This window comes from Oncorhynchus mykiss, chromosome 6, assembly GCF_057628025.1.
Source record: "Oncorhynchus mykiss isolate SJ-2025 chromosome 6, ASM5762802v1, whole genome shotgun sequence".
Classification (NCBI taxonomy): Eukaryota; Metazoa; Chordata; class Actinopteri; order Salmoniformes; family Salmonidae; genus Oncorhynchus; species Oncorhynchus mykiss.
In genome coordinates, this window is record NC_143027.1 from 62565674 (window position 1) to 62591295 (window position 25622).

A 25622-nucleotide genomic window follows, 5' to 3' on the forward strand; every position below is an offset into this window, starting at 1 on the left:
CCAGGTGGCAGGATAGCACAGGGAATTGGAAGTCATGAATATATTAACTGACTAGAGTAATGAATTCAAATTAAATTATACGTGCTGAGTGGAAGGCCTAGTGAACACGTCAGGATATTTAGGGGGCAAATAATTACACCTTTCAGCCAGTATGATAAAAAAAGGAACTGCACAAGACGTATAGCCACTGCTGTCAAATTCCCAACTCTAACTCAAGCTCTCAGAAAGTTAGCAGTGGAAAAGGAGAAGGGTAGTTATTAGAACCCAGTGTGTGGAGCTGGATCAGTGGAGTTCTCCATCCCCCAGCAGCACAAGAACAGCAGTGTCCTCCAGCCTCCAGCCCTGTGGTCCTGGGTTGGCTGATGCGGAGACTGACCCCATGAGGCAGGGCCAGTCCAGATCAGGAGGTGAGAGAGTGCCCAGCTGTCACTCTGGGCTGTGATTGGGGCACAGTCAGAACGGCCCTGGGGGCGACTGTCAGCCCAGAATTCCCTCTGCTCTCCTCAGCTCGGGGCTGGGGGGCCAGAGGGCTGATTGGGCTTGGCATTAGGGGTTGGAACCAGGATAGCCTCCCCTGAAACTGTCCATGGCCAAGAAGAGGAGGGGGGGGGGGGGGGGGGGGTGGGACAGGGAGGAGGCCAAGGTCCTCCAAACAGCCTGAGGCTAGAAGGGAATGATTCCCCTCTCTTTTGTTCAGCTGATCCTGTAAACAATCAAAGTCCCTCTTGGCCTGCTGAACACTAGTCTGTCCATACGGTCCGGGACTGCTCTGTTCTGTTCCATCAGCAACCAGTCAACAGGATCTGCTGCCAGGGTAAATAGCATCCAGATTTAAAGAGCTATTTTGATTTCCTCATGAAAGTGTCATTAACTGCCCTGGACATCCCAGAGTCCTTTGTTTTCCTTATTCCCAGCATCCCCTGGGTCCTACTCTGCGCCTGCTTATGTGCTGTAGAATTGAGGGATAGCGATCTGGTAAATAGCAGTCTAATCAGAGAGAGCTGGGGAAGATGACGCTGAATGTGAAGGGAGAAAACGAAACACTTTAATTTGCTTTTGCATGGGGTAATGTGCAAATGACAAGAGCAATCTGAAATTAATGGAAGACAATGTAGGAGCTGCACGTCAAGGCATTGTTTTAATTATGAATACTGAAAGCCAATTAAACCACAACCACACTGGCGGTGAATTTTCTGACTATTTGGCAAGATGGAGAGATGGAGAGAGATATGGAGGAGGCAGAGTGAGATTAGGAGAGATGGAGATGGGGGGGATAGCCAGCCTATCTCACACAGCCTTCAGCTTTGTCCTCTTCCCCTCTCTCTATCTCCCACAAGCAATCTGATTTTCTTATTCACTTGCTGTCCTTGTGTCCCCTTTCTACTTTCTTATTTCGCCATGCTTCTGCATCTACTCGGAATCTCCTTATCACACCTTCCTCCCCTAATCTTTGCTCTCCTTCTCTCATCTTCTCCTCTCTTCTCCTCCATCCCCCCTCTCCTCTTTATCTTGTTCAACAGCTCATACCCTCTGCCTCTCACTCTGTGGAATCACAGGGATTAGGACCCTCTCCCGGCTGGTCCGTGGACACACACACACACGATAGGAAGAGGGCATCAGTTGTTTGGAGGTCTGATGTACACAGTCAAGGTTGAGTTTCAACATAGGACATCCTCTCTCTCTCGCTCTCTCTCTCTCTCAAAGCTACACATTGAAAAGTATCACTGGACAGAGAATGTTTTCCATTTGTAAACATAAAGAAAGCTGATCAACAAAACAGACGACAATAAAAAAAGTAATTGCGACGAATAAGTGTTGATTTTGAGTAGAATAAGAATTTGTCATAATTAGTAAACACACAGAGATTTAATATTGACACTGTTTATTTCTAAATATACATAGATACACTTATCTTACATCTAGCCTACAGTACATTCCAGATGACAGGTCTGTAAACATCACTGTGTGTGTTATAAGCATATGCAATGTGGCTTAATACAATGTGAGCTGTAGTATTTGGTTACAGGGGGAATATATTATGCACTGGGTGATGGGTGGGTAGGATGGGGACAGGATGAGGAGTACGATGCCATTGGGTTCCGGGGGGCAGATTAGAAGGTGCGAGACAGCAGATGGGTTTAAAAAAGCCCCCAGCTCCCGACACTGAACAACGACTGGGGGTGGGGATGATATGGAGGTGGCAAATCATTTTCTGTATTATAATAAATGTACTATAATCAGATTAAGACTCTTCATACAATCTATAGCACCCGATTCATGAGGAAATGTACATTTGAAGAGTATTGAAGACATGAGTTTAAAATTTTAATCTAATACCGACTGTTACGTGTACATTTGTATAATCTCTGCAAAAATACATAAACACAAGCATGTTTTTGTCTTTCTGTTAGTAACGTGTATGTGGATCATTTGAGAGAGGACTTGAGCAGAAGAGATGTTGACGGGAGATGAGATGAGCAAAGTCATGATGCCCCGACCATATGGATAGCTCCTGTAATGCACGTCTCGCTCCCAGATGGCGCCTGCAGCTAGAATAAAGAGCAAAGCCATTGTTTTCCCATCACAACTATTATAATAAGGGAACCGGAGAGAAAAAGGAACAAAATACGTATGAATCAGAAATCTGTTCCCGATGTTGAGCTGGTGTCCAGAAGAGATCTTTCCTGAGAGAAAACAACAGTAGTCCAGTAATTAACTGATATGATAATGAATGGCTAATTATGTCCATAGACGACCATGCTAGGCCTCCTACACCCTGCCCCGTGACCCGCTTTTGGCAAACTGTCATTTCATCTCGTCACTTCATAGGAAGGGCTTATCAAACATGACCTCAAAATAGACAGGCTTCTGCACACCCCTACCTCCCCCAAAGCCCCCGTCTGCCTCTCTGGTCCTGAGTGGGTGTGTGGACATGGTGACACCTAAAGATGATTGTGCGCGATGGGGGAGACTGGAAGAGAGGGGGTCTGGCAGCAGTGCTTTGTGGGTATGAATTCCTCCTCTGACAGAGTAGTGTCTATTTGCCCTGGGTGCTGCTAGGATACGATGTGACGGGGCTGTTTTAGCAGGCGTGGCACGGCGGGAGGATTCTGTTGTCTGGCGAAGCTGTCATTACTCTTAGCCCTGTGAGTCCAAACACATTAAGCCCCAGTGAGAATGATGCCCCTTCACTCTCCATTTGACTGTGTGCTCAGATAAAACCCACATAACGGCATGCCTGTCTAATTTCTGTGCCACTCACGCTGGCTCAAAAGTGATGATGATAATCTATGGTATTGTTGCGTTTTCAAACCATATGGTTTACAACCATTACGATATCCTCACATGCTGTGTACAAATGAAAAGGGAAAGGGGTGAATAGAAAGAGCAAAGTATCGAAAAGATTATTTGTTGGTTTATGTGTAGTGACTAAATATGACAGAATAATCTGCTTGGTAATGTATAGTACCTATCATACAATACAACGCCACCTTCAGGGTTGTACAAACTACTGCAAGTCCATGACCTTCCATGGGCTCACCCTCAACATCTCCCCAACATCTCATAATTCACCTCTCCCAGCAGCCATACGGCGTTACGACAATTTGGTTTCCATGACGACCAATACTCGGTAACGTTTTCCATTTTCCTCTCACATAGACACTAGTATTGCTATTAGGTGTTGAGACCTACCATACTATTACTGAACACAAAATATAAACGCAACAAGTAAAGTGTTGCTTGAATTTGTTCCCAGAAATTATCCATATGCACAAAAAGCTTATTTCTCTCAAAGTTTGAGCACAAATTTGTTTACATCCCTGTTAGTGAGGGTTTCTCCTTTGCCAAGATAATCCATCCACCTGACAGGTGTGGCATATTAAGAAGATAATTACATTTCATGATCATTACACAGGTGCTCCTTGTGCTGGGGACAATAACTGCACATTTTAGAGTGGCCTTTTTTGTCACACAACACAAAGCCACAGATGTCTCATGTTTTGAGGGAGTTGGCATGCTGACTGCAGGAATGTCCACCAGAGCTGTTGCCAGATAATTAAATGTTCATTTTAATGTTAATTTCTCTATCAACATCATTTTAGAGAATTTGCCAGTACGTCCAACTGGCCTCACAACCCCAGACCAAGTGTAACCATGCCAGCCCAGGACCTCCACATCTGGCTTCTTCACCTGTGGGATCGTCTGAGACCAGCCACCCAGACAGCTGATAAAACTGAGGAGTATTCTGTCTGTAATAAAGCCCTTTTGTGGGGAAAACCCCATTCTGATTGGCTGGGCCTGGCCCTCCAGTGAGTGGGCCTTTCTCCCAAGTGGGTGGGCCTATGCCCTCCCAGGCCCACCCATGGCTACGCCCCTGCCCAGTCATGTGAAATCCATAGTTTAGGGCCTTATTTATTTATTTCAATTGACAGATTTCCTTATATGAACCGTAACTCAGTCAAATCGTTGAAATTGCTGCACATATATTTTTGATCAGGAGACATGGCAAAATTAAGAAATATTGAATTGAGAGCTTTCTCTCTTTCTTTGTCTGTCTGTCTCTCCTCCTGACACCCATCTATTAGGAAACTACAGGCGCAGATATATACATTTGTCTACATGGAGTCATGCACACGCTGTATATGTGCTCTCACACCTGCTTTTACAAACGCACATTCACATGCACACACCACACACAGCAACACTAACACATACTCTGTCATTCTGTCTCCTCCTCTTTGTGATGTGTAACTCATCCATCTGCAGTGTCTCTGGTGTTCTTCTCCTGTCACCATGGGGATCCACATCTGCTGGAGCAGGAGAGGAGATGCAGCAGTATTGCTACAGACCAGAGCAGAGATACAATAACCAGTGATTAGGGTTGGAAAGGGAGGGTATATTACTGGAAACTTTCTAAGTTTACCAGTGAACTACCAGGATTTGATTGAATCTATCACAATGTGGCCCTTTTGGGTACTTCAGATGATTACAGGTGTCTGTAATGATCTCGGGCCCTCTGTGTGGCCGTATCACATGTCAAATATATGAAGTCATTTAATAAGATGATTTTCAAATGTAAAAAATGTAATGACAAAGCTGTAAAACATGATCCTAAATATCAACTTAGTGAATACCATTGGTGTTATATATGAGGGTTTCAGCATGAACTATTCTTATATATATATCATTTTATTAAAGTTATTTATTTTACTATGTCATTGAGTATTTGTTAGTCAATGTTTTGGCGTCAAACTTGTGGCAGTTGTAAAAAAAGTCAATAGTTGGAAGAGTTCGAGTTAATTGAAAATAATGCTATTGTTTTTTTTTCATTAATTAAACTATTTTCTCTTGAACCGTATGGTCTATCGACTAGAAACTCATGGACAGTATGGACACAGATATAATAAATTAATACTATATTAAAAAAAAAAATGTAATCGTTCTTTAAGTTCAAAATTGCCAAAGTTAAACTAGATTGCCATATGTTTTCTGTTTTCTGTTAATTACCAAAATTACCGGTAGAATTGCAATCCTACCAGTGATACACACCTCTGTATCCCCATCCAAGGTGTGGCAGAGCTGCAGCTGCACTCTACCTGGGGTGTCACTGACGCTAGTTCTGATCTATATGTCTTATCTTTTCTATTAGGCAGTGTGAGAATTGTTAATGTCTGTACAGCAGCGCCTCCGAAGCGTTCTGATAGGACCAGATGTAATGGATGATGGAAGTTTTAGATGGAAAGACAAAGAGCGAGAGAGAGATGTTTTGGGGGTTGATGGAAAATGACGCAAAAGAGAGAGAGGGATGTGGAGGTCTGGAGAAGTGCAGTGTCATGTAGGTCAGTGTAGAGTGTATCACTGGGGTGTGGCCTTGCGGGACAAAACGCCTCCAACCCCCTTTTCACACACGCATGTGCGCACGCACGCACACACACACACACACACACACACACACACACAGAGTAATAGGTCTCAACCTCCAGATGGCCCCCGGCCCAACAGGTGCTCCCTGGGCAGGGGAGGGCTGAGAGGTCTGACATCTGCTGCCCACTCACTACACTACACTACCCTCTCTGACAGACTGTCTACTTCCAACAACCCACACTCCCTGCGATCTCTCTGGAAAACGTACATACAGTTGAAGTCGGAAGTTTACATACACTTAGGTTGGAGTCATTAAAACTTGTTTTTCAACCACTCCACAAATGTCTTGTTAACAAACTATAGTTTCGGCAAGTCGGTTAGGACATCTACTTTGTGCATGACAAGTAATTTTTCACAAAAATTGTTTACAGACAGATTATTTAAATTATAATTCACTGTATCACAATTCCAGTATCACAATTCCAGTGGGTCAGATGTTTAGATGCACTAAATTGACTGTGCATTTAAACAGCTTGGAAAATTACAGAAAATTATGTCATGGCTTTAGAAGTTTCTGATAGGCTAACTGACATCATTTGAGTCATTTAGAGGTGTACTGTGGATGTATTTCAAAACCTACCTTCAAACTCAGTGCCTCCTTGCTTGACATCATGGGAAAATCTAAATAAATCAGCCAAGAAGACAATAGAACAAAAATTGTAGACCTCCACAAGTCTGGTTCATCCTTGGGACCAATTTTCAAACGCCTGAAGGTACCACATTCACCTGTACAAACAATAGCACACAAGTATAAACACCACGGGACCAAGCAGCCGTTATACCGCTCAGGAAGGAGACGTGTTCTGTCTCCTAGAGATGAACATACAGTGGGGCAAAAAAGTATTTAGTCAGCCACCAATTGTGCAAGTTCTCCCACTTAAAAAGATGAGAGGCCTGTAATTTTCATCATAGGTACACTTCAACTATGACAGACAAAAAATCCAGAAAATCACATTGTAGGATTTTTAATGAATTTATTTTCAAACTATAGTGGAAAATAAGTATTTGGTCACCTACAAACAAGCAAGATTTCTGGCTCTCACAGACCTGTAACTTCTTCTTTAAGAGGCTCCTCTGTCCTCCACTCGTTACCTGTATTAATGGCACCTGTTTGAACTTGTTATCAGTATAAAAGACACCTGTCCACAACCTCAAACAATCACACTCCAAACTCCACTATGGCCAAGACCAAAGAGCTGTCAAAGGACACCAGAAACAAAATTGTAGACCTGCAATAGGTAAGCAGCTTGGTTTGAAGAAATCAACTGTGGGAGCAATTATTAGGAAATGGAAGACATACAAGACCACTGATAATCTCCTTCGATCTGGGACTCCACGCAAGATCTCACCCCGTGGGGTCAAAATGATCACAAGAACGGTGAGCAGAAATCCCAGAACCACACGGGGGGACCTAGTGAATGACCTGCAGAGAGCTGGGACTAAAGTAACAAAGCCTACCATCAGTAACACACTACGCCGCCAGGGACTCAAATCCTGCAGTGCCAGACGTGTCCCCCTGCTTAAGCCAGTACATGTCCAGGCCCATCTGAAGTTTGCTAGATCAAAAGAAGATTGGGAGAATGTCATATGGTCAGATGAAAACAAAATCTAACTTTTTGGTAAAAACTCAACTCGTCGTGTTTGGAGGACAAAGAATGCTGAGTTGCATCCAAAGAACACCATACCTACTGTGAAGCATGGGGGTGGAGACATCATGCTTTGGGGCTGTTTTTCTGTAAAGGGACCAGGACGACTGATCCGTGTAAAGGAAAGAATGAATGGGGTCATGTATCGTGAGATTTTGAGTGAAAACCTCCTCCCATCAGCAAGGGCATTGAAGGTGAAACGTGGCTGGGTCTTTCAGCATGACAATGATCCCAAACACACCGCCCGGGCAACGAAGGAGTGGCTTCGTAAGAAGCATTTCAAGGTCCTGGAGTGGCCTAGCCAGTCTCTAGATCTCAACCCCATACAAAATCTTTGGAGGGAGTTGAAAGTCCGTGTTGCCCAGCAACTGCCCCAAAACATCACTGCTCTAGAGGAGATCTGCATGGAGGAAGGGACCAAAATACCAGCAACAGTGTGTGAAAACCTTGTGAAGACTTACAGAAAACATTTGACCTCTGTCATTGCCAACAAAGGGTATATAACAAAGTATTGAGATAAACTTTTGTTATTGACCAAATACTTAGTTTCCACCATAACTTGCAAATAAATTCATTAAAAATACTACAATGTGATTTTCTGGATTTTTTTTCTCATTTTGTCTGTCATAGTTGAAGTGTACCTATGATGAAAATTACAGGCCTCTCTCATCTTTTTAAGTGGGAGAACTTGCACAATTGGTGGCTGACTAAATACTTTTTTGCCCCACTGTACTTTAGTGCGAGTAGTGCAAATCAATCCCAGAACAACAGCAAAGGACCTTGTGAAGATGCTGGAGGAAACAGGTACAAAAGTATCTATATCCACAGTAAAACTAGTCCTATATCGACATAACATGAAAAGCCGCTCAGCAAGGACCAAGCCACTGCTCCAAAACCTCCATAAAAAAGACAGACTACGGTTTGCAACTGCACATGGGGACAAAGATCGTACTTATTGGAGAAATGTCCTCTGGTCTGATTAAACAAAAATAGAACTGTTTGGCCATAATTACCATCGTTATGTTTGGAGGAAAAAGGGAGAGGCTTGCAAGCACGAAGAACACCATCCCAACCGTGAAGCACGGGGGTGGCAGCATCATGTTGTGGGGGTGCTTTGCTGCAGGAGGGACTGGTGCACTTCACAAAATAGATGGCATCATGAGGAAGGAAAATTATATGGATATATTGAAGCAACATCAAGACATCAGTCAGGAAGTTAAAGCTTGGTCGCAAATGGGTCTTCCAAATGGACAACGACCCCAAGCATACTTCCAAAGTTGTGGAAAAATGGCTTAAGGACAACAAAGTCAAGGTATTGGAGTGGCCTAAGCCCTGACCTCAATCCTATAGAAAATTTGTGGGCAGAACTGAAAAAGTGTGCGTGAGCAAGGAGGCCTACAATCCTGTTTCAGTTACACCAGCTCTATCAGGAGGAATGTTTCAAAATTCACCCAACTTATTGTGGGAAGCTTGAGGAAGGCTACCCAAAACGTTTGACCCAAGTTAAACAATTTAAAGGCAATGCTACCAAATACTAATTGAGTGTATGTAAACTTCTGACCCACTGGGAATGTGATGAAAGAAATAAAAGCTTAAATAAATCATTGTCTCTAGTATTATTCTGACATTTCACATTCTTAAAGTGGTGATCGTAAGTGACCTAAAACAGGGAATTTTTACTAGGATTAAATTTCAGGAATTGTGAAAAACTGCGTTTAAATGTATTTGGCTAAGGTGTATGTAAACTTCCGACTTCAACTGTATACACACACACATCTTCATCCAAACACAACCACCCAGAAACACACACATTGCATTAATTCAAGCAAAACACACAAACAACTGCCAACCACAACACATAAATAAACACAATGGATCGTATGGTAAAACACATGGGTCTAACTCTACGTTCACACAGTGACAAACACGCGGGCGTTTACAGTGTAACACCTCTCCTGCTCACTGAGTCCTGTTTGTATTCTATGGGATCACAACCCCAGGGCCAGGCATTATGTCGGTCGGTCTGTCTGTCTGTCTGTCTCCTCTGGTTTCTACAGCGTCTTCCAACACAGACCCAAGGACAATATGGTTTAATGCTCAAAAGGCTACGGCTGCGTGATACAATAACTAATTAACATGCGTGGCCTTGGGTATTATGAATGACACTGAATGAATATGGATGGCATTGGTTTTAACACTGCAAGATAATTAGAGGGCATTGATTTATTTTGGCTGATCTATCGCATCAATATGCATTCTGGTCTTTAGTTCACTGTTGGCTTGTTTAATTGCTTATTCAAGTGAGATATTCAGGAGACACGCTTCATTGATAAAGCCACAATCATGGAGGGAAGTGGTTTTCTATTCCTATTACAGCAAATTTGGCAACTTATTGCCAATTACTTTCAACATTGATTGAAAACTTGAAATACTTGGACAGATTGTTTTCCCTACATCTGCTCACTCTGCTGCCTTGAATCTGTTTTGGAAGAAAATAGCTCCCTGGTCTCACACATCTTTCTCTGTGACTCCTCTGTAATCATGAAAGACCGATTCTGTTATGGTTGGATGTGGAAGTGAAAATAAAAGGATGTGGAAATGATGCTTTGCACAACCAAAATAATCTGTGAGAATCGTCCATGTTTTACCAACATGCTAGTTGTCAGAGCAATGCTTCATTCTCACATACTGTACGGGTGAAATCACAGTTTCTAAATGTTAATACGCAATGGAAAAATACCCCTGTCCAAATTCTGGACATCCAGACAGTGTCCATCTCTCAGATGTGTACAGTACTATGCCAGATCACTGTATAAAATCAGATTACAGTTTAATCATCAGGCCTCTAAGCACAATTTTTCAGTTGATGTATTCATGGTGTCATTGACATCCTCTCCTTCCTGTGAGTGACAGTTCTCTGGGTGTGTCCTCATGTAGCAACCCAGGCAGGAGCCAGAGGTTTGGACACACATAAACAGAGGATAGTGGCGGGTAGCAGTGGGCGCGTCCTCGTTAGCACCAAAAGTGTAGGGCTAAATTGGGCCCCGTTGTCTCCCCTGATCTGCTCTGCTGTCACACCTGCTCTCCAACCCTGCAACTGTCAGTCAGCCCTGTCAACACACACACACACGCTGCCCTCGCCAGGCAACAATGGAGCCCCGATACAGAAGATCAAATCCATATCGCTCTCTCTGCCCCAGTCTTTCTCTCTCCATCTGTTGTTCACAAGACTACAGTACCGCTGACCTGCTTTACAGTTACCAGGGCTGTGCAGCTTCCTCCTCCAGCACACACACGGTTAATCCTCTCATTACTGGGCTTCACAGACTGCGTGGGGAAAGGGGGGAGGTGAGGAGGAGGAGGAGGGGATTGACAGATGGCATATGGAGCATGTTCTGTCAGGGCAGAGGGAGACAGGGGTGCTTTTAAATAGACCATACCCCTGGCTGGGCAGGGCCTGGGCAGTCTGACTGGGATTACATTAACCAGATGAATACCTCAGCAGCGATGGTCCACCTCATGGTTCCTAGAACTCCCCCTTCCAGCTCCAACTGCCACAGTCCCCCTCTCACCATGTCACTTTACTGGTATGGGTCCGAATACGGCACACTAGTAGTACATTCTGAACTATAAAGCCACATACTGCACAGGCATTGGCTGTTGAAAATGAGTGTAAGCATTCACACTGTGGCGCGACAACGTATCTGATGATGTTTTGTTAGTGTGGCAATGTGTTGATTTCTGTCCACATTCAAATAAACCATCAATAAATACAATTGTGGAGATATTGCCATACACCATATATTAGTATATTACAACTTCTAACATTTGCATTTGATCTTTCTGTGGTGCTCATGAGAAGGCAGAAGTAATCTATCAACCCAGATCACAACCCCTTTCAACTCATTAACCATGGTGTTAAGTCTCTACATGGTTTGGGTCTTTGTATGTCTCCCAGTGTGCACTGGTAAGAATGAAAAGACAGACCAGGCATAAAAGAGGGTCAGTGGGGTCATGACCTTATCTGCCAGTTAGCATGTACCTGCCCTGTCTAGGCACCATCTCTGAGGCTGCTGGTCAGCTCTTCTCACATCTGTCTGGTCTGACCACACACAGCTGACCCCCGACCTCTCAGCCCTGCCAGGCCATATATTTACATTTGACAATTTCGTAATTTAGCAGAGAAATTAGGGTTAAGTGCCTTGCTCAAGCACACAGACACATTTTTTACCTAGTTAGCTCAGAGATTCGAACCAGTGACCTTTCGTTTACTGGTCCAACGCTCTTAACCACTAGACTACCAGCTGCCCACCCCCCCATCTCCCAGCACTCCCCATCTCCCCCTGCTTCCATCCCCGACCGTCTGCCTGTCTAGTTCAGTCTCACGTCCTCTCTATCCCTGCTTTCTATCCCTGCTTTCTAACTGAAACAGCGTGACCTCCCTCCAGCACACTCACACACTGGCTCCCTCAACAATATTGCTTTTGAACAAGCTCCAATAAACAAACAATTACCAGAGAGGATGACTTATAAGGCTGAATTGCTTCACCATGGCGATGCGTTTCATTTCAGATTTCACAGTCCCCCGGAACAGAAGACAGGAGGCCAAACCAAACATGCTCCCTCTATCCCAGGCTCTGAGCCAGTTGTGTGTGAGAACTAACACACACACACACAAGTATGCACATACAGCCAGGCAGGCACGTACACATCCCCTCACTGACTTCCACACCCTGGCTGTTTTGGATGGTCTTGAATTGACTCATAGCCTAATGTCCCATTTTCATGTTAATGTATGGAAGTAACACATAATGACTTGAAGAGACATTCATCTCTATCTGGGGTTTACATGATCCCATAACTGCCTTGCAAATTAAATTGTTCAATCTATAGCCATATATAATCATTAGGGGGCAAGTGACCACCGTTTCAGTACACATCTAAAGTAATGGATTGATAAAGTTGTTATGGCAGTGCCCTGGAGTAAGTAAGTAGTCCTTCACAAGCCTGCCTGACCGCAACTCGCCATAAAGACTAACATAAAAAAATACACTGAGATCAATACATAGCGAGATAAAACAATTTGAGGGGGATGTAAGTGCTGGCCTCAGGGAGAGAGTCCTAACAAAGTGTTCATGTTCACCACTCCACCATGGGGATAACACTTCAGAACGCTAGGGTCACAATGTCCTATACTGTAGACGGGGTCAAATGAAAATGGAAAAAATATGCACTTAACAGGTGCAGGACAGAGGAAAAGTATCAAAAGAAAAAAAGAAATGGTCGCCACTCTGGCATGGTGATTTAATCAGACGCACAAAAAAGACCACGTTTCCATCCGAGTTGGATCTTTGTCACGTCATACACTACTGTGAAACACGCCTACTTAAATAACTTGTAGCGAGGTGACAATTTCCCCCTGAGACAAGAGTCCTTTAGGATGCATTCCCTCAACACTGTTTCCAAGAGGTATAAACGAGGAACTAAATATAGAACCTTTTCTATAAAATGTGTTCTGCTCACAGAGTTTATGGCTATACAAGATATAGCTTGTCAATTTGACGTCTTAAGTCGATTTTTGGGGCGTTTTAGCTAACCCTACACTTAACCCAATTGTCCTAACCTGCTATGTTTATTCTCCTAACCTGCTTCGTAAGTTCTCCTAACCTGCTATGAAAAGTCCATTCTGACATAAGCTGTATCCATTCTAGTCAAAACCGCTGATAGGGTTTCCATTTTCCCTATATAATATAGTATTGTATACAAAATGATTGAACACATTGGTCTCATCTGTTTTTAATCTATTGCAAAGTTATCTATATTACTTGACATGGATACACAAACCAACATGTATTCACGTTTTTCCATGTCTACTGTGTAATATGTATTGGTACGTTAATGTACTATATATATGTATTCAATTGACCGGATGAACATGCCTCTCGAGGTTATTTGAGTCGCCGTGTTTCACAGTGGCGTGCGATGTGACGAAGATCCAACTCGGATCAATACGTTGTCTTTTTTGGGCATCTGTTACAATCACCATGGGAGCGTACCAGAGTTGCGGACATTATTTTCTCGTCAAATGAAACAGAACATGTTTCCCCCATAGTCTGTGAGTACAGTATAGAACTAGGGAATGACTTTTCCCCTTGAGCCAGACAGGTACATTAACTCAGAATACCAGTATCTCAGAAATTGCTGCAGGGAGGTGTCCAGACAAAAGTCTCGCTTTTAATTTTGTTAGTCGATTTCCGTTTTCAGGCCATCACTGGCGATAAGGCAGCCGTGAAAAACTAGAAATGCCATTTCCCTTTTAATTCCTGTATCGTCTCCTCTCCTCCTGTCATCTCTGCTCTCTGCAGTAACCCTCCATTGTCCTCCTGCTGGTATTGTTCTGTGGGCTTTGTCGATATTACTGGCCCCCTGTTGCATCTGCCAGCCATGAGCCATTGTTCAGCGCCATGCCACACAAACAGAGCTCAATTAGGCAGTCCTTTCTGTAGCAACGTGATTGTTTTGGCCAGATCTCCATCGCAGCACCTGTCTCACACATGTTCAACCCATTGATGGACCCGTAACTTCACCCCTCTCAAATTATTACCATATAAATAGCACACGTCGCACATGCCTAGTTCCTAGGGAAAAAAAGGACTCATCTCATGAATACTTAAAACGAACAGTTAGATAGAAAGATGGAAATGACACCCTCTCTTCTGTTGCGTTTGACATTCTATATCCTCAATGAGGATCTTTAATGAGAGAGGGCACGACTGGAGCATCATGCCTTACACCCCAGGTTTGTATCCCAGAAAAGAGCATTGTTGTTCAGGCTGTGGCCGGTCAATCTCTGGGTCCAACGGGTGTCCTGTGGCTGGAAGTGGAAGTCCCCAACGGCTAGTTAGTCAGTCTGTGGGTTGGATGCAGGAAGTACAGAGCGGTGATTGCATAATGAAAGCCAGGCAGTGGGCAGGATCCAATCTTCTTAAAGAGGAACCATGTGGTAGTCCCTTCCTAAAACACAAATCCACCAAGGGACAAACACACATGCATATGTACAATAACACACACACACACACACACACAGATTACAAATTCACAGAAAGAGTCATGTGCACTCACACACAATACATGCTACACTGCTGAATTGCAATGTACCTCTATATGGGAACCTATGAGCCCTCCACTCCTGTAAGTCAGTGCTGGAGGCCCTTCCTCACCAGTAGGACTGCATTTGTGACCCCTGATCCCTCAGTTGCTGCCACATGTCAAGGTGGCGTGACCAGGCCATTACCACGGAACCCTGTTGCCTGTAAGGTGGTGAGATGAAACAAGTGACCTCATTAACCCAACCCATCAAAGACCCATTAATGGCCAATTCATTAGGCCCTTTCAAATGCCTCACCACCACAAACGTCTTAAAAAGGGATATTTCAGGATTCTACTTCCCCAGAGTCAGATGAACTCATGGTCGTGGAAACCATTTTTATGTCTCTGCGTGCCTTTTGAAGGAAGTTGCTAACTAGCATTAGCACAATGACTGGAAGTCTATGGTAACTGTTGGCATGATACTATAGACTTCCAGTCATTGCACTAGCGCTCATTAGCATTGGCTCACTAAACTCTCTGACTCTCTAATCTCGAACTTCCTTCATACTGGATGCAGGAGTTCATCTGACTGAGGAGTAGATAAAGGGATACTTCGGAAAGTTGGCCCTTTAACAATAACAGACAGACGGCAAATAGAGGGGAAGACATGCCTAAGAATGTCATGTTAATTCAAGGGAGCATATTTCTCTGTGTGTGTGTATGTGTGTGTGCGTGATGTAACAATGTGTGGCTGACACACAAGCATGTCACATGAAAAGCGAAGGGTTTTCTTGTTGTTTGCCATCACAGTGCTTTTAGACACTATAAATAAATAACTGAACCAGTGGTAGACAGTATTAAGAGATATCCATATCCATCCAACTGTTGTCACATCATAAGGTTAATTAATATGTAATAAGATCAGCTATCACCAAAGGATTTATTGTACCTACTCTTAGATGGCACCTTTTTTTCTAGAACCTAAAAGGGTTCTTCAGCAGTCCCCATAGGAGAACCCGTTGAAGAAACATTTATGGCTCCAGCTAGAACCCTTTTTGGTTCCTGGTAGAATCCTTTTTGGGTCGTGGTAGAAACCTTTCCACAGGGAGGGTTCTACCTGGAACCCAAAAGGGTTCTCTTATAGGGACAGCCGAAGAACCCCTATGAAACCATTTTTTCTAAAAGTGCAATGTGGGGAGGAGGAACTTCATACGATAAAAGCATCATTGTTATTATTTACAGCACAGTTTGGTGCATTCTACATATCAGCATTAAAAGGACCATTCACCTGACCACACAACAGTCTCCACCTCCTCAGAATGACATACCTTTCTGTTAGGTTTACGATGGCATATCCTCGGGACAAATAATAAAGTGTGCTTGTCACAGACAGTTACGTCAGCAATGTGTGCTCCACTTTCTATTAACACCCAAGCTGTGATTATTTCATTCAGTTTTACAGTACATAAAGAATTATACATAAACAGACAAAAACAAACGAGTGCATTAGAAACCGTACTAATGTGTCTGTGTACACATCATTCTGTGGAACACAGTTTGTTTTTTTACCTATTATCTGAAGAGACTTCAAAAAAAAGCTAGATACTATAGAATTGATACCATTTATATTATCATCTGTTTTGATCAACACAACTACTACTATCTAATTCAACAGGGTCACCTCTGATGGAATACATATTATCTTGTCACTGAAATAGATACTCTTAATCTCTTCACAAACTTCATGGCTTAAGAACCACAGCTAATTAAGCAGACGAGAAAACAGGAATACATTTTAATATTGATTTTCACCGCCCCCTTTCTCCCCAGTGCATTGTGTGTGTGCGCACGAGTATGATTATGAATATTTTAAGAGCACATTTAACACGGTGAAGGCAGACTGCCTCAGAGAGGGATTTGCGCCCACTCTTCAGCTAATGACCCTGGGCGCTTCCAGCAAGCTTCTTCATATTTTGAAGAAAGTCGATAGCGCACCAGCCCAGTCAGCAGCATTAAGATTCATACAGACGCCACGGGACCTGGAAAAATTAATAACACGCGTGCCTAACAATCCTTCCTGCGATTTAGTGGAGCACTGAACCCCTCTGCTTGAAATGCAAAGTGGTAATGAATACACAGACAAGATGAATTCTGAACACGCATCCCCCTCAACGCACAAGCTCACATCCTTTACCTACACACCCTCCTCCCCCACCACCACCACTCAAAGTACACAGAGGAACAAAACAAAAAAGTTCAGAGCCTCTTTAAGACTTGAGATACGGCGCCTCTGAACAAAAGCTTTTCACATTTCACATCTCTCCCTCTGATGAATTTTTGAAGACTTCATATTTGCAGCTGTGGGGAGGCATTGGCAGGTCCACTCGCTACAAGGTCGACCATTTTCAAGAATCAATCCCAACAGCTCTCTGGTTGTTAACGACAGACGTGAAGTGTTCACTAGTATGGAGGGCTTTCTGAGGCTCCCTTGTTGAAATATGGGACAGGTCTGTCAGGAGCTGGCAGCTCACAGAATGAAGACAATAACAGCCGAGGGTGGAGTCACAGTGCACAGCTTCACAGAGGAGTCTGCCCTCAGCCACAGACAGAAGGTGAGGACACAGAACTAGAGGACAATGATGAAGATCCACTGTGGGATTAGAGAGAGGCTCTGTAGATACGGTGTGTGAAGTTTCTGGATGGAGGGACAAGTTAACTATGTCTGACTGGATATTGACTATACTATTCCCCTTACAAAAAGATCCTTGAGTTAACATTTTGCAGTATACAGTTATAATGCTTGATTACTTGTTAAGCATGTATGAGCCTCAAGAGAGCTTATAAACTCTGTGATGATAGACTCTTCCATGTACAGCCCCAGCCCCAGCCCCAGCCCCAGCCCCAGCCCCAATCCAGGCTCAGCCACAGCCCCAGCCCCAGCCCCAATCCAGGCTCAGCCACAGCCCCAGCCCCAGCCCCAGCCACAGCCCCAGCCCCAGCCCCAGCCACAGCCCAAGCCCCAGCGACAGCCCCAGCCACAGCGACAGCCCCAGCCCAGACTCAGCCACAGCCCCAGCCCAGCCACAGCCCCAGCCCAGGCTCAGCCCCAGCCCCAGCCACAGCCCCAGCCCCAGCCCAGGCTCAGCCCAAGCCCCAGCCCAGGCTCAGCCACAGCCCCAGCCCAGGCTCAGCCCCAGCCCCAGCCCAGCCACAGCCCCAGCCTCAGCCACAGGCTCAGCCACAGCACTGCAGCAGAGCTGGTACTGTTACGTTCTCCCTGGGAGGCTAGACAACATATGGCACTGTCTCTCTGTGAACACACCACCCAAGCAGAGTGCCAGTCTCAGATAGAGGGGGGGAGAGAGAGGGGAGGAGGTGGGTAATGTAATGAGAGAAGAGTGAAGCGGAAGACAGACGGATGTCAAGCTTTGTGCAAAGAAACAGGATAGGGGAAATAAAAACAGTGCTCAGTGTTAAAAGAGGAGGATGTATGTTTCAAGTGATTTATTTCTCTCATGTCCACATAAACCATAAACATCAGGTATTGCAAACACATGCAATGCCTTAGACATAATAAACACAATCCCTCCATTTGAATTTAGGAAGGAATTTGGCAATTTTACTTCAATTGGGAACATATTGTGAAAGAGGACGTATATGGATTCGATTAAAGAATCAAAGTTGACATCTGGATGTAATATAACAGCACGTTCAGATGAATTAAATACTTTAACGTTTCCAAGTGCAAACCCCAAACAGAGCAAGACATTTTGTTTGGTGGCTTGCGGTGAGTCCTCATCTCTAAAAGCGTCTGCTAAACGACATATATCTCTGAAAGTTAGAGTTGGTCTGGGAGTACATTTGGGAAAAGTCCCGATTGTCGGTCCTGCTCCATTGTTTCCATTTCCTTGGAAGGATGTTGAAAGGGAAAGAAGGGAATCTATAAGTCATTAGTGGGGAACCATCAGCCGGTCCATTGCTCCATGAAGTTTATAATAAAGCCAGTGGAGCAAGCCCCTCGGTGTCTGATTGGTTGAGGATACCTGCTGGAGGCACCTTCACTAGTTATCACACTACTGTTTCTACCTGGTGCCTAACTGTACAGCCACTATACGGTCACTGTGTGACCTGGAGGAAACAGCTCCCACAAGGCTGTAATTTTAGCCCTGGCCTGGCCTGGGTCACTTTGTTCATTTTATTTCACCTTTATTTAACCAGGCAAGCCAGTTGAGAACAAGTTCTCATTTACAACTGCAACCTGGCCAAGATAAAGCAAAGCAGTGCGACACAAACAACACAGAGTTACACATGGAATAAACAAGCGTACAGTCAATAACACAATAGAAAAAAGAAAGTCTATATACAGTGTGTGCAAATGGCGTGAGGAGGTAAGCAATAAATAGGCCATAGTTGCGAAGTAATTACAATATAGCAGATTAACACTGGAGTGATAAATGAGCAGATGATGATGTGCAAATAGAGATACCGGTGTGCAAAAGAGCAGAAAGCTGTTGGCCCGGGTTTGGGATAGCCAGGAGGATTGCATGGCCAGTCGTACAAGAAATGCTTATTGACATTTTAGATTATCATGGATTTATCAGTGGTGACCATGTTACCTAGCCTCAGTGCAGGGGGCAGTGGGAGGAGGTGCTCTTGTTCTCCATGGACTTTACAGTGTCACATAACTTTTTGGAGTTAGAGCTACAGGATGCAAATTTCTGTTTGAAAAAGCTAGCCTTTGCTTTCCTGACTGACTGTGTGTATTGGTTCCTGACTTCCCTGAACAGTTGCATATTGCGGGGACTATTCGATGCTATTGCAGTCCGCCACAGGCTGTTTTTGTGCTGGTCAAGGGCAGTCAGGTCTGGAGTGAACCAAGGGCTATATCTGTTCTTAGTTCAAATTTTTTGAAAGGGGCATGCTTATTTAAGATGGTGAGGAAATTACTTTCAAAGAACGACCAGGCATCCTCAACTGACGGGATGAGGTCAATATCCTTCCAGGATACCCTGGCCAGGTCGATTAGAAAGGCCTGCTCACAGAAGTGATTTAGGGAGCGTTTGACAGTGATGAGGGGTGGTCGTTTGATCGCGGACCCATAGCGGATGCAGACAATGAGGCAGTGATCGCTGAGATCCTGGTTGAAAACAGCAGAGGTGTATATTTGGAGGGCAAGTTGGTTAGGATAATATCTATGAGGGTGCCCATGTTTACGGATTTAGGGTTGTACCTGGTGGATTCTTTGATGATTTGTGTGAGATTGAAGTCATCTAGCTTAGATTGTAGGACTACCGGGGTGTTAAGCATATCCCAGTTTAGGTCACCTAACAGAACGAACTCTGAGGGGCAATCAATTCATATATGGTGTCCAGGGCACAGCTGGGAGCTGATGGGGGTCTATTAAAAGCGACAACAGTGAGAGACTTATTTCTGGAGAGATTCATTTTAAAAATTAGAAGCTCTAACTGTTTGGGCATAGACCTGGAAAGTATGACATAACTTTGCAAGCCATCTCTGCAGTAGATTGCAACTCCTCCCCCTTTGGCAGTTCTATCTTGACGGAAAATGTTGTAGTTGGATATGGAGATCTCAGAATTTTTGGTGGCCTTCCTAAGCCAAGATTCAGACACGGCAAGGACATCAGGGTAGGCGGAGTGTCCTATTGCAGTGAGTAAAACAAACTGAGGGAGGAGGCTTCTGATGTTAACATGCATGAAACCAAGGCTTTTTCCAATTACAGAAGTCAACAAATGGGAGTGCCTGGGGACACGCAGGGCTTGGGTTAAACTCCACATCACCCGAGAGACTAAGGAGGATTAGGATGAGGGTACGGCTAAAGGCTATCAAAACTGGTCGTCTAGTGCGTTGGGGACAGAGAATTAAAGGAGCAGATTTCTGGGTGTGGTAGAATAGATTCAGGGCATAATGTATGGCCACAGGGGTATGGCCAACAAAAATTCAGAGATCTCCATACCCAACTACAACATTTTCCATCAAGATAGAACTGCCAAAGGGGGAGGAGTTGTAAGCTACTGCAGGTGCGGGTACAGTGGAGGTAAGCCCAGGCACTGAGTGATGATAAGAGAGGTTGCATCTCTGGACGTGCTGGTTATACTGGGTGAGGTCACTGCATGTGTGGGGGGTGGGACAAAGGAGGAATCTGAGGCATGTAGAGTGGGACTAGGGTCTCCACTGTAAACCAAAACAATGATAACTATCCTAAACAACAGTATACAAGGCATATTAACATTTGAGAGAGACATAAAGCGAGGCATAAAGCAATCACAGGTGTTGATTGGGAGAGCTAGCTAAGACAACAACGGGTAAGACAACAGCAGCTAATCAGCTAAGACAGCTAAGACAAGGTAAAATAGCGATGAATGGGCAGAGAGGGTCGGTTAACTACACACAGGGCCTGAGTTCGGGGCTAGGGCCGACAGATATTTTTTTTTGTTTATGTTAATGAACCGGCATCAGCTATGTAGCCAAGTTATCATAGGGTCCAGTGAACAGCAATAGATGGAACAGGGAAGCCGCGGGGCAGTCGTTGCTACACTAGCACGCGGGAGACACAGCGTTTAAAGTTAGCAGGCCGGGGTAAGTATAAGCGTCTGCTCCGACTTCCGGCAACGGTCGGTTGAGGGCACAGCGGATGGAATTACGTCTGCGGACCAGTCGTGGTGGTAGGCGGGGCGCCGTGTCGACAAAGGGTCTGGGCCAGATGGCGAAATAGCTATTGTAGTTGTAGTAATTTTGTTTGCGCCTGGCTCGCGGCTAACTGTTGCTAGCTTCGGGGCAGGGGCGTTAGCCACTATAGCCACTCGGTAGCAGCAATGATCCGCTGCAATGGTCCAGAGCTTACGGCAAGTACTTTGATTGAGTCCAAGCTCATATACAGTAAATAGGTAGTATGCTAGAGAGCCATTAATCCCCCATGCAGGCCATCAGCAGCTCACATAAGCAGCTCATCACCAGCCTGGTGCTCCATATGTGCCTCACACACCAAGGTCCCAGTGGGCCTCAGCCCTGTGCAATGATACTGTCTGCATGCCTGTCTGCCAACAAAGGGTATTTTTAAAGGCTCTAGTGCCACGGCCCTGGCTAGTGAGCTGCATGGCTAGTCTGCCAACCCCATGGTTGTTTTTTGGCCAGCTCAGTACTGGAGGGTGGGGAGACAGGGCGGAGTCAGAGGTCAGACACTGAGCAGCTGGGCCAATGACAATGCACACATTATAGCCAATACTAGATTGGCAAAACACACACACATAAACACATACTGTACAAACAAAGACACATATACACCACACGCATGCCATAACCTAATTTTAGCAGTTGCCACACAAAGGAGTACCCCTCAGGAGGAGGGGGGGTTTTCCAAATCCACCTCCAGAGTGAGTGTGATTCTTGGGGGCCAGCATTGATGACATATGCTGTGGGAAGATGGGCAGACACGAGATGGGTCCAGTGTCATATCTGCAGTGTGTGTTTCAGAGTCCCGAGTGGTGATAATCGCTTATCCCCCTGCCACAGCACATATGTCAGGGATGCGGAACAGTTGGACGTGGCCGAGGGCTAAACTGGGTCAGAGTGACACAGATGGAGCCAAACTCCCAGTGGGTCACTATCAGCAGAACACGAAAAATAACTGCCTTTGAATCTTGACAGAAATTATCTGTTCGGCTACAAAGTATTATTCACTGTAAAAATCCAGAATGAAACAAGCACTTGAAATCCAAATAAGGTCACCTATCTTGCTAGAAGCGAACCCCAGGCTCCAAAATCATGTGGATGTCTGGATCTCTTAAATATAATAGAAGATGTGCTTTTGTCAAAATCCTGTACCTGATGTCAGATCTCAAATACGTGGTTAATGCAAAATCCTGTAAAAAAAAAGTTGTTTTGCACTACATTCGAGACTCGAGAGGTTTCTTCTCATGTTACTTTGAAAGAACGCGACAGAGTTATCCTGAGAAGAGACACTGTATTTCCTTACAACTGGTGTGAGTACTCTGTAATCACTGTAGGAGATGGAAGTGCTGACGTTTTGGAAAAGGGTACAGTAGTAAAGCTCAGGGAATTGCCCCAGAAAGCTAGCATGTGGGCCTTTCATAGTAGACATTTTAATTAACGGTTCAGCATAAACCAAACATGTTTTTGCACAGATGGGGAGCATTAGGCATCAGTGAGGTCCCAGTCAAGTTCCAAAGAGTGTATGGAGCACAGCTATCCAGTCATAGCAAAGAATGTGATACAATTCCTCTCCAGACAGCTCTGTGGGAAGATAAACACTGTGTTAACCAAAGAGAGTGTCTCTTGTTCTGTTATTTATTTCCTTTCTGAGTTGAAAATATTTCTAAGAGCTTTTCTAACAAATGACCTCGGTGCCTCCGCATCGATCATTTTGAAGACTCAAAAGAGAGTGGAAAGGTCATCCATTCATTCGTAATCATTCCTTAGCAAAAGATTGAATGCATTTTGTTCGCTTTGTACAGCAAAATCCTCAGCTGGCTTTTGAAAGCATCAACAACTTCTCCCAACAAGAAAAGAAGCAGTTTCTCCGTCTTTCGCCTAGAATAAACCATCGCCCAAGGAAACATATCCCAGTACGCTTGGGTACAGCCCAAACGCAGTGGTCCCGGCCGTGGTGGTTAGTATGTGGGTGGTGTGAGATAGTCATATGCTTACAGTGCTACATCTCTTGGATGTAAGTCAAGTTTGCAGCTGCAGCACGGAATAATTCATCACCCCCTCCACGGCCGGGAGGATCCACAGGTAGTTGATGAAGTGGCAGTGCCAAGCGTCCCAACTGGCGAAGACAAAGCGCAGCTGCTGAGAGTCAACGCGGCCAGATGCCACTGCCGACGTACCATGTGTTCCAAGTGGGGCAAGAGGGGGAGAGTAGAGGCGCTTGCCAAGATCATTCTCACATGGTGCCAACCTGACACATGTTCTGGCACTCCCGAAGGTTTCTTCTCCCAGCTCGCTCCTCTCCTTCCCTCAGATATGAGGGGGGTCCTCTCTCGCTCTCACGCGCTCTCTCCTGTCTGAAATCTTATATGCCTGTCCTGTGCCAACCGAAAGGGGAGTTGTCGCCCGCTGCCGGCCAAGTTGCTCGCCCGCTCCGGAGCTCCATCAAAACGGCAGGCGCTGGCTGGCATCCTGAGAGGAGAGCGGAGTGCCAAGAGTCTGTTCGCTAGGTCGCCATGCCCCCCATTGTATCCATCCCAGTATGTCTCTCCAGAGCAGCTCCATATCTAGTGCTGAGTGGCTGGAATTCCAGATCTGCCTTATGCTATGTGTCAGCAACATGGCTGACCTCGACAGCCGCAAATAAGCCGTTTTAATCCAAACAAACATGGTATTTGTGACCAAAGTACAAACGTAGAAAACAAAAATATGTATCCACATTCGACAGTTTAGGTTGTATCAGTATAGCGGTGTCATCTGTATGAATAATTACTGAGCCAATATTGTGATAAAGGGATGCTCTATGAAGATGATATAGCTGCTGGTGGCATCTTCTCGACTGGCGTTTCCTCTGCGAATGGAATGGCTCTCCCTTTGACGATACTACTTCTGAAACTGGAGGGGAGTTTTTCTGAGACAAAGCCTCCAGTTTCATAGGAACATGCCATCCTCGTTTGCAATGTAGGGGTTCAGGGAAGTGAAAACTTTTTGAATGAGTGCCATGTCTGAACAATTCTTATCTGAGGCCCGCGACTGCCAGCTGGTGGCTGAATGTGCCCGGCTCTGTGAGATGATGCCAAGCTAGTTGGCACGCTGGAGAAGTGGCATAGAGTGATCTAATGCCAAAACAACTCTGTGTGGTGCATATCCCACTTTCTCTCTTCCATCTCCCTCGTGCCCCATGTCTCAGTTTGAATTGACACGTGTTCACAAAATAAGTCTTAGTGAGATTCTCAACAACAGATGCCACCAGGTTGAGGCAAGAGGAGGTGGAAAGAGATTCAAGTTTGCAAACTCAACACATTGAGATTTGTCACAGTTTACATTAATGAATGGGTTACTCACAGTCATAGAGGTTATATTAAGAGGTCAGTGAAGTCTTCTACCACTTGATTCCTCACCACTCTTGATCCAGGAAAAAAATTAAATAATAATAGAATTACCATATTGCATAAACATAGCTCAATTAAATGTACAACAATCTAGCAAGAGGTTATTGACTCTTTTGTGTTCAAGTGGAGTAGCATCTCCTCCTCCACATCTTTTCCTGGAAAGTATAGCCTAACATCATAATATAGCACAGATACATCTGTGTTTTAAAGTAGTCAAGCATTGCTGTATGAAAATGACTTGTTTGTACTATTGTTTATATATCCTGCAAATTTAACAAAACTCACTCACCTGGATTTTCAGTCTCAGATTTCTTTGTTCCGTGTTTCACAACCAGAACTCTAAACTCTAGCTCCAGTTTCCATTCGGGAATTTTATTCTGACGCACCGTCACAAGAATGACCGGTGTTTGGGTAAAGTGAATATTTACATTAGCAGTAGGTTTGAATTACCAGGTTAGCAAACATTGCCCTCTTTGAGAAAACGGATATCGTTTAAGCATACTAACATCGCATGTTAGAATGTAAAACACAGTCGGGGTTTCTCGCTAAAATTAGTCTTCACCAGCATGAACTGGCTAACTGCTATGTATGAGCATATTCATTGATTGGTGTTACGTTAGTTAGCCAGTTAGCTGCACCATTACCCTCAAGTCCAAAGACCAAAGATCAAGTCAGGTGACAGACTGTTTGCTAAAGTTGCAGAGCTACCTCACTATCTGTAAAAGCTTGACTATACCAAAGTAACTTGAAGCAAAAACCAACACTGCGCTCACGCCACAAACTGATTATATTCTGTGCCACTGCCTGTCCCTGAATGATTTATCCTTTCAAAATAAACAGTGTGGCACAGCAAAATATTTGCTAGCAGTCTAGCCTGCACAGT

The 25622-nt window shown here is 44.6% G+C and overlaps 1 long non-coding RNA gene and 1 pseudogene across 5 annotated transcripts in view; one reads left to right on the forward strand and one right to left on the reverse strand.

Moving 5' to 3' along the window:
• Window positions 1-1865: 1865 nt before the first annotated feature.
• On the reverse strand, window positions 1866-25556 carry LOC110526304 (uncharacterized). Of its 4 annotated transcripts, none has more exons than XR_002473919.3 (6): window positions 25029-25556; window positions 24693-24752; window positions 14730-14881; window positions 14364-14585; window positions 4717-4842; window positions 1866-2549 (listed from the first exon to the last, which is right to left on the reverse strand). It is a non-coding gene; the product is annotated as an uncharacterized LOC110526304 (long non-coding RNA). The 4 variants fall into 4 exon arrangements; XR_002473918.3 differs by having other exon boundaries at window positions 1866-3144; XR_002473921.3 differs by lacking the exon at window positions 14364-14585.
• LOC110526303 (malonate--CoA ligase ACSF3, mitochondrial-like) overlaps window positions 25110-25622 on the forward strand; it is a 36792-nt pseudogene continuing 36279 nt past the window's right edge. Inside the window, exon 1 of the transcript XR_016496792.1 lies at window positions 25110-25150. The product of XR_016496792.1 is annotated as a malonate--CoA ligase ACSF3, mitochondrial-like (transcript). The remainder of the gene's footprint in view (window positions 25151-25622) is intronic.